Genomic DNA, 9,244 nt, shown 5'->3' with positions numbered 1-9,244 from the left:
CTGCCCACCCCTGTAACCTGTCTAGGTCTGATTGCAGCACTGTCCCCCAGTCTGGAAGCTAAGAGATGTAGAAAGAGCTGGAGTGAAGAAGGAAAGTCAGCACTATGAAAGCAAAATATTTCCTACCCTCTCTTCCTTCCCACTCGGGTTTCAAAGCAATCCAGCCCAGCTCCCCGATAACTACTATACTCCCATAGTGTATAATGCCCAAAGCACCTTGAGGAGGTCAAAGACATCATCTGCGTCAAGCCGATAGTCACAGAGACGATGCAGGATCTCCACGCGGGTGCGAAGTGGCAGCTCCTGGAAGGTGGATTCCCGTAGGGGGTTAGGTTTCCCTTCCTCTAACTCCCAGCGGTAGTTGATGATGTCCTCAAGGTAGCTGTGAAACGTCTGAGATCTATTCAAGAGAACAAATCCCACCCACAGTAGGTTAAGATGCAAAAGATGACCAAGAGGGTAAAGAAATAAACATGTCTGGACAAAGCTGAAGCCATGCCTTCCACACAGCAAATGAAGGGATCAGTACAGCCTCAGCAAACTTAAAATGTGGCAGAAGGCAGGCTGACTAACACTGGGAAATCTCTGTGAATATTTGAAGCAACACCATCCTGTCATAACCACAGGATAATTGGAGCTCCTAGGCTTTCCACCAATCCACCTGCTGGCAGCATTCTCACTGCAATACCACAGGCGTTATCATCAGCTGAAGCTGCTTTATCAGTCGCCTTTCTTTCTATCCCCCTGCATAGCAACTCATTTCAGCCCCAACACTCACTTGTTATCACCAGGGATCCAGGTTTTCCATTTCCCACAGAAAAACAAAGTAAACTGCAGATTTTACCTCTAACTGGAGGCAAAGGCGAGTTCTTGTTTTACCAGACAAACCTGCGGATTTTGCCGTTTTGCAATGGGTTCCCTGCAGGCTGGCATGGGAGGAAGGCAGTGAGAGAGGGGGCGCCACGCACATGGACAATCATTGCAGCCTGAGGGCAGTTCCAGCAGGTGCAGCGGGATAGGGGGGAGAAGGATTGAGCCCCCATAGGGAGGGAGGGAGCTGGGCAGGGCTGGGGCTGCTACCCAGCTAGGCAGTGCTTGGGGCCCGGGCCGCAATGCATGGCTGCAGTGCCCTAGCGGTGAGCAGGATGGGGCCCACAGGTGGCTCATCCAGGGGAAGCGCTGAATCCCCACCAACATATGCGCTCCCGAGGGGCAGGGGGGACCTGCATCCCCCAGATCTGCATGTGGGGCAGGTACAGGCTATGGGTGTGGGCTCCCACCCTGCTTCCTTCCCCCGGGGCCTCCGCAGCCCAGCAGGCATGACCTGATGCAGCAGGAAGCACCAGAGCAGCACGGAGAAGCTGCTCACTCTGCACTGCCTTGGTGACACACCTCCTGCACACAGGGCTGCAGTGAGGGCAGTGGTGCAGAGTTGCACCCCTCAAAGCAGCCACATGCACAGGAGGCGCATCACCAGGGCAGCGGGGAGCTTGCAGCTGTGAGCAGCTTCTCCACACAGTTTCATTTTTCCTCTGCTGCGCTGGGTCATGCTCACCAGGCTAAGGAGGTCCGTTGATGGGAAGCAGGGCAGAAGCCCGCATCCACAGCCTGCGCCTGCCCCACACACAGATCTAGGTGGTACTAACACTCACTTGTTATCACCCCTCTGCAACCCTTGGGGAGCCAGCAATCCCCCCCGCAGCAGGGGGAGTGGGGGCAGGGGGCTGCAAACCCAGGTCCATAGCCCTGGCAGCGGAGAGCTTTCTCCTGCAGGGTTGGAGGAACAGGGCATGTGGGTGGGTGGCAAGGCTGTTGGGGGGAATAAGAGGCACAAGCAGGGCCAGGGGGCTGTGGGGAGCCTTTAATTTTAATCACAGATTTTTAGTTTTTTATGAGAGAATTTGCCATTTTTTTTTAACCAGGGAATTTGTGATTTTATAAATCAGGGAAAACCAGGATCCCTGGTTATCACAGGAAGATATAACAGTACATTTAATAGACATATTCAATCCTATTCTTCTGCCATTCTCTCTCTCAGCTGCCACAATCTTCTCCAGGTTTACCATCACCTGTCACATACAAGCCATTACCAAGTCCTCTTTCTCATTTGGGAAGTCAAACTCTTCCTCCACTGTCCTAAGGCCAAAATGCTTGCCCGTGTCCTAGTCATGTCTCTCTTCCCCCTGGCCTCCCAGATGCTCATATTGATCTCTGACCACATATGAAATGCGGCTACTAGATTTAACCTCCTTTGCCTGACAATCATATGCATTACTGCCTTCTTGAGTGTTCTTTGTCACTGGCTCTCTACCTCGCCTACTGTGCCAGAAGTGAACTTCTTGTCTTTGAGAAGTGTTATAAATGGTGTTGGTTCTGGTGTATACACCACCTCGTCACATTTTAGACTGCTGAGTGTGCTCAGAGATATATGAGCTTATATCCAATTTAAGATGGGATATTTTTCCCCATCTGTGGACTGAAGTTCCATCTCAAGGAACATGGGAACAAGAGTGACCATTAACAGTCCTGGGTATGAAAGACTTACAAAAATAATTACTGCCCCACTCTTGACTTGCCAGTTCCACCCAAAATCCCAGAGTTGTGCTAAAACTATGCAAAAAATACCACTCAACACACAAAGAAACCATATGCCTAAAACTACTAAAGAGCTTTTCCCACATATATTAAAGAGAGCTAGTAAAACTAAATGTTTCTGGCATAAATTGATGACTACACAAGCAAAGAGAACTGTGCCACTACTGTAGAAGAACAACTCCCCAAACAAAAATAAGCTTATAACCAACAACCTTAGTTCTTCAACAAAGGCAAAGAAAAACATTAAGTCAGATTACTTGAAATCATCAAAACTACCACATTTCCTTGAATATAAGCTGAGATCCACCCCCCAAATCAGCATCAGGGAAAAGCTCTTCATCTTGCATTCGCATACAAGGAAACCTCATTAAATACATTGTCTATCATTAAAACACTGCCAAAAGCAGCATGTGCTCAGTAATGAAAAGCAGCTATGAAGCTGAAGTTGATTAAATGCAGCCAACCCTGAGCATAACTATAAAACACATGGCCCTTACTGGGCAAACATACTGATGGGAACCTACCACAAGGATAGGTTAGTGCAGCCCATGTGAATAAGATATATGGTAGCATTCACTGCGCTCAGTACCCCTCAGTGCTGACCCTTTTCCAAGTCATAGTGAGCCGCTACTTTGAATACCTTTCAACTTACTCTTCACTCCCACAGCTGAGTTGTAGCTTTCTTTCCCATTTCCAGCGATTCCTGTTTTTTCACTAGATTTAAATATCTGGCGAATATCACCAAACAGGGCCCCAAACAGTTCACTAAGAATTCTAATGTCACTCCCCACCCCCTCCCCCCAGCCTGTCACCCTCCAAGAGGTGAAGCCCAACCAGGTTGTCCTGAGCCTCGTCTGCATATAGTTTTGGAGGATCCCAAGACTCATGACAAGAATACCCAGTTCCAGTCATGAGTGGAGGCCAATTAGCGCACAGATCCTTTGGGGAGGGGGGGGAAATGCGGAGGAGGTATCTGGAATACACAACATACCGCGCAGTGCTGAGCTATGGGGTCACCATGGCTTGAAAAACTGTTGACTCTGCTGGGGCCCAGTCCAATGAACTATAAAGGTAAATCATGAGCCTTTAGGGCTTTGGACTAATATCAAGCATAGTTTGTACTATATAAGAAGTTACAAAACGGCTGCTTAAATGGAGTACCTGTGCTAAAATTTGCAGCAGTTTCAAAATAGGTAAAATGCATCAATTCTGGATGAACTAAGTCTATGAGTACCCACAGCAGTTTGCTTATAAATAAATTACAACAGGTACATTTATTTCAAAGCCAGTGTTTTCACATTTGTCCCTCACTTCCATGTGCTCAGGGAGAGCAGGGTCTGACAATAAGTCAGGGTGAAGGGGCTACCTGACCCTCCAGATTTATTTTCCCTACTGTACCAGTGGAAAAGGGACAAATTAAAGGCAAACCTCCAGTAACTAGATTCTATACCTGGAAAAAAATGTATAAATTTTCCTTATATATATCCTAATTATTGTGGGGAAGTCACTTGATATTCAGGGGCATCTTACAGTTGATTAAATACGTTAAGTGTTAAACCGGAAAAAAAAATTAAAGAAGTGACAGAGTGAAAGAGAGAGGAGAGAGAACAATAGCAGCCACAGGCTGATCATTTGATTGAAAAGTGTCTACCTGACAAGATCTTGTAAATGAGTGAAGCAATGCATCTGTTGCCACCTTGCAGCCCTGTGCCTATCTCCCCATCAAGTGGAAAGTGACAGTGTGCAAGCTCATTTCCTTGAATGTGATTTACTCAATCTCTTACATGGCAATGGTGGGTACTTGGATATACCTAGGATGACCATATGTCCCAATTTGACTGGGACAGTCCCAAATTTTGTAGGCCATCCTAGTGTCCTGGCTGGCTGGTGAAAATAGAAACAGAAGTCCCAGACTGGTGCCAAACCACCTGTACTGCCCAGCCTGACCCTTCCTGAGCAGTGGATGGCAGTGAGGGTTGGGGAGGGAGTGTCTTAGATTTCCTTAAAAATAATATGGTCACCCCTAGATATAGCTGATACATGGCCTTAGAAGCTAAGCATTGCTCTTTTCAACGTGACACAAATAAAGCATGCATCTTTCTGAGCGCTTTTGTTCTGAGCAACTAATGCTAGGTAGTTCACCTCACCAATAAAATAAATGTAGTTTGACTTCCTGGATAGACAGAATTGATACCACTGACATACAGAAGGAATAATTAGAAATTTCCGTGTTCCATGAAGCCCCCTTTTGTGTTCTGAAAACTGCAGAAATTATTCTTTGATAGACAAAGCATTCAGGGCACACAGCCATTTACCTTGGGGTAAGTACTACAAGGCCATTTGTTCAAATGGTGGCTTCACCATATATTTCAGGACATTTAATTTGAAACATGTAACTTGGACTTTTAAACAGATAGTCTGGCCACTGGTACGTCCAACCTGCGGACATGATATTAGATTATTTTTTATAGGCTGGGGGGGGTCCCTAAAACTGCTAGCTGTTTACACGAAAAGACTTAAGATCCAGATCTTTGATGAAACTATCAAATAAGAAAGAATGACACACACATAAGATTCAACTGTTACATTTCAAATAGAATATAATTCTACCTTTTCCTGATATTGGAGAACATTATGCAGTTCCTCAAAAGAACAACTCAGGCCACAAGTTGACAGCATCCAAATTCCAGCTGCCTATGTTCAACGTATGTGTAAGGATCTAGTGCAGTGGTTCTCAACCTCTTCAGGGACAGGGCACCTCAGCCTAAAGCAGGCAGGAGCTGACCTTCCAGGTCTGGCCTGCCCTGAGCTCCTCCCAGAAACAGTAGCATACAAGAACTGTCCCAAGCATCTCTGTTTCGAGGAACATGGGAGGGGTCCAAATGTGAAGGGCTACAGCCAAGCCCCCGGATCAGAGCCCTAATGAAGCAGGACTGCATGTTGGGGCAGTCTTACCTGGTTGCTGCTGCAGCACCCTAGTTGGGAACCACTGATTTTGGCGGGGCAAGTAGGCATTTCCAAGTTCCCAAAGAATAAGGGGCAATAGGCCTTGTAAGGAGACACTATGGCTCCATCTGTACTGACATTTCTGACTAGGTGAGGAGGAAATCCAAAGCAAGAGGCAAAGACACAACAGATTCAGATCCCTTGCATTAAAAGGCATACATTTTCCATGCTCCTCCATTTTGTTGCTGTTCAGGAAAATGATCTAATCCAGGAAGTTCCCCAATTCCAGAAGATAATCTGAAGGATTTTCCCACTTAATGCACACTCCCTCTAGGGACTTTCTCTGTTGATTCAGCCAATTTGGTTTGAGTTTGTCTTTGTATACAAAGTGCCTAAAACTAGAAGTTTCTTCTGTTCAGCCCCATACCAGACACATTGCAGGCTCTGTTCTCAGGAGTGCTCAGAGTCCCAAGCCCGTCAATTTGTGTGGACTGCTGCTGTGTGTTTGTCGCTTTGAATCAGGTTAGAATGAAAACCTGAGATGGGAACCAGATGTCTCATGGCATTCCCAATCACCCTCAATTCTAGCCAATTTATATTTATCCTCCCTGCTACAGCTGGCCTTTTTCCCCAGACAAGCATGCGTGGACCTCTCAGCCTGTCAGACAGACAAACAGCCATGGTTATTTTCATCACTATCTTTATTAATGGTTTCCCTCTGGAAAGACCCACTCTGCTACAGAAGGAAAGAAGGACCTGCAGGGAGTACTGCAGTCAACCTAAATAAGGACTCTGGCTGGTGATCCTATACACAAAGCAGAAGTGGTCAGGTCTAATTGTTTAGCACTGTGCACTGAACCCAGGCTTAAGACCATCATGGTCCAGGAGCTGAAGGACCATATATTTTTATTTCTATTTGGGACTGTAGCAGTGGATTATCTGTGCACTGCACCTAGATCTTGACTCCTTTTCCACATCCAAAGAATATCAAGATGGAAGTCAGGTAGTTTTGTGAAAGGACTAGGGAACTCTTGTTGCAGCTAGTCATATCTCCATAAATCTGAAGGACTTATTACCTGTTTAGGATCTCAGACAGCCTTTTCAGCCTCAGTACCACAAATGAGAGCCTCCACATGGCTCAGAAACAAAGGTTCACTTCTACATGGATACCTACAAGGAGCCAGAAGGGCTCTTCAAGGGTAGTTTAGAATTGCAATGCATCTCTTTACACACAAGTGCTCTCTCCCCTTAGCCCCCCTTCTTCCCCCTGCTCTATCTTATAAACCACTGCATCATTAAAGCTCCATAGTCGCAGACCATGGCCAAACTCACCTGGGCATCTGATCTGTTTGTTTTTCTACCCCCTACATTCCATCTTTGTCATGACTCCCCTGCCCCAAGCCCCTGGGGTAAAGCTCCTCTTTATCTTCTTTTATACTTGGAAAACACCTAGCACAAGACTGTTGTTGCTGCTAGGAAAAGCATACTGTTAAACAATAAGAGAATAACAGTAAGGTGGTGACATGAGTTGCCTGTGATCTGTAGCAGCAGCTGCAAACATTTCAGGGCAGTTTGACAGGAAGACGATGGGAATGTATCTGAGGAGTGGCTTCCCCATCTGGGTATCAGGATCCAGAACACTTAGAGAAATGCTCCACTCCCAAGAGGACAGCTCTGCAGCTCAGACCATCTGCTGCTTGACTGGCCCCCAGAACAGAGAGATTTCTCTCTACTCAAGGAAAAAGGAGCCCGAGACTCCTCCCATAGACAGGATATCACAACTGAGCAATCTGTCTTAACAATGGAGTTCCCTGCATTCAAAGCATCCTCCTCCCTGCCCTGAGTTTTAATGCAATAGCCTGCATGCTTCTGTCAGAAGGAGCATTTCTCCTGACCTATCCTGCTGCATGAACCTCTTTCCAGACACTTGCAAGAAGTTGCTATACTCAGGCTGATCCCCAGAGAGAGATCCCTATTAAATGGGAGACAATCACAAGGAGAACAGAGACTTTCACAGGGTTCTGGAAATAAATAGAAGAGAATTGTCTGGTGTTTCTGGTAGGTGGGCTCTGGAGAACAATACAGCTGTACAACTCCAGCCCACAAACAGTCCACAGGAGACAGCCAAAATTCCTTCTCACAACACTATTACCCCCTCCCATAAAACATGGAGGGGGGGGGATATGCTAGTCTCAAAAAGTTTTCAAGGTATACCAGACCTTTGCTGTGAAAAAGGAAATAAAATCCCACCTTCAAGCACGCTGGTTCAGAAAAACTGTTCTATCACCTTATCTGCACTTTTCACTGAGAGGAATCCAAAATAAAATCATTACCTTAACATATTTGCCTAAAAATCAACTACCCCAGCCCGTTCTACTACCCAAAACACTACAAACCAAGGTCTGGGTGCCAAAACTGAATCAAAAGAAATGGCAGGATAACAAGGTGGAAAATCCAAGGCAGGATCTCCTGCTGACATTCAGCTACCACTGGCACATGCAGTTAAGCTTTCTGATGGTTCACATGCCAAGTAGCTGCCAGAATATCTATCATGTTGACAGTTTAAGATTCATAAATTTAATGCTCCTTAAACCATTTCCCTCCATGATAGAACGGTCTCTCTGTCTCTTCCTTGTGACAGTTAAAGAGTAAATTGCTTGCTCATTTCTCAAATGAGTTATGAAAATAGTAAATATGGCATGTTTTAATCTCTGAGGGACAGTATTACTTATGATAAAAATAAGAGCTCTGACAACAGTCCAAGACAACCTGAAGAGCACAGCACAATGGTTATGGTGACCCAGAGGTGTCTTTTTCCACTCTCTACAGTAGAGTTCTTTAAAATGGTGGTTTGGAGGAATATGGAAAAAGAGAACCAGGGGCTTCAATCTTCCCTTCAGAAAACGTTAGAAAAAAGAAATGGTCACTTCAGTAGCTCCCTTTACTGCTTGACCAATAAACAGGAACAGTGGAAGTAGGGCTATGCAAAGCTTTGGCAGCCAATTCGATCTGAAGGAGATTTGGCCCAATTCAGCAGCCGAATCTCCAAATCCGTATCATATCGGGAGACTCATTAAAAGGTCCAAATTGAATAGGAAGCCTTTGAATCAACTTGGAGAGATTTAGGGCCAACTTGGAGAGTTGGCCATAGGCTATACAGGTTTCCCTCGCATAAAGTGAACCCACTCTACAATGTAACAAATAAGGATAGGTTCCCAAGGCAGTGAGGGAAGGAGGGAGGCTGGGACTAGGGAAGGGGCAGGGAAAGGGGAGCCGTTCCTAGGGCTGCACCATGCTATGCCTATCCCCCCGCACCTGGGCTCTGCCTGTTCCCCCTCATCCCAACTCCTGGGCTGTGCTGTGCCGTGGTACGGGTAGCTGGTGTTGGCTGCTCCCGGGGCCGCTGCAGCAGGGGCTGGGGGGAGTGGCAGCAAGTGGAACCCCAGGGGGTGCAGGACATGGTGCAGCTTGTCCACACTCACCCTGCTGCAGCACCCCCAGGAGTGACTGGCACCAGCTGCAATGGAAACTGTCAGTGGGTGTGAGGGTGGGGCGCCTCTTGCTGCTCTGCATACCGCAGGAGGGCTATGGGCTGTGGGGCTGTGTTGGGCTCTTCTTGGGGGCACATACCCCTGGATCTGCACATGGGATGACAGCAGGCAGCCGCTGCAGGCTGACTCTTCCTGGTGCTCAGCACACCTGC

At 46.8% G+C, this 9,244-nt stretch overlaps 1 protein-coding gene across 1 annotated transcript in view; it reads right to left on the bottom strand.

Moving 5' to 3' along the window:
• The window catches only part of LOC109296239 (cat eye syndrome critical region protein 2), a 170,755-nt gene that overhangs the window by 49,796 nt on the left and 111,715 nt on the right, over window positions 1-9,244 (bottom strand). Inside the window, exon 3 of the mRNA XM_019515554.1 lies at window positions 217-400. The gene's annotated coding sequence lies outside the window, so the exon portion shown is untranslated. The remainder of the gene's footprint in view (window positions 1-216; window positions 401-9,244) is intronic.

Source organism: Gavialis gangeticus, unplaced genomic scaffold, assembly GCF_001723915.1.
Source record: "Gavialis gangeticus isolate Ggan-Ray unplaced genomic scaffold, GavGan_comp1, whole genome shotgun sequence".
NCBI classification, from domain to species: domain Eukaryota; kingdom Metazoa; phylum Chordata; order Crocodylia; family Gavialidae; genus Gavialis; species Gavialis gangeticus.
This window is presented reverse-complemented; position numbering and strand designations above follow the sequence as displayed.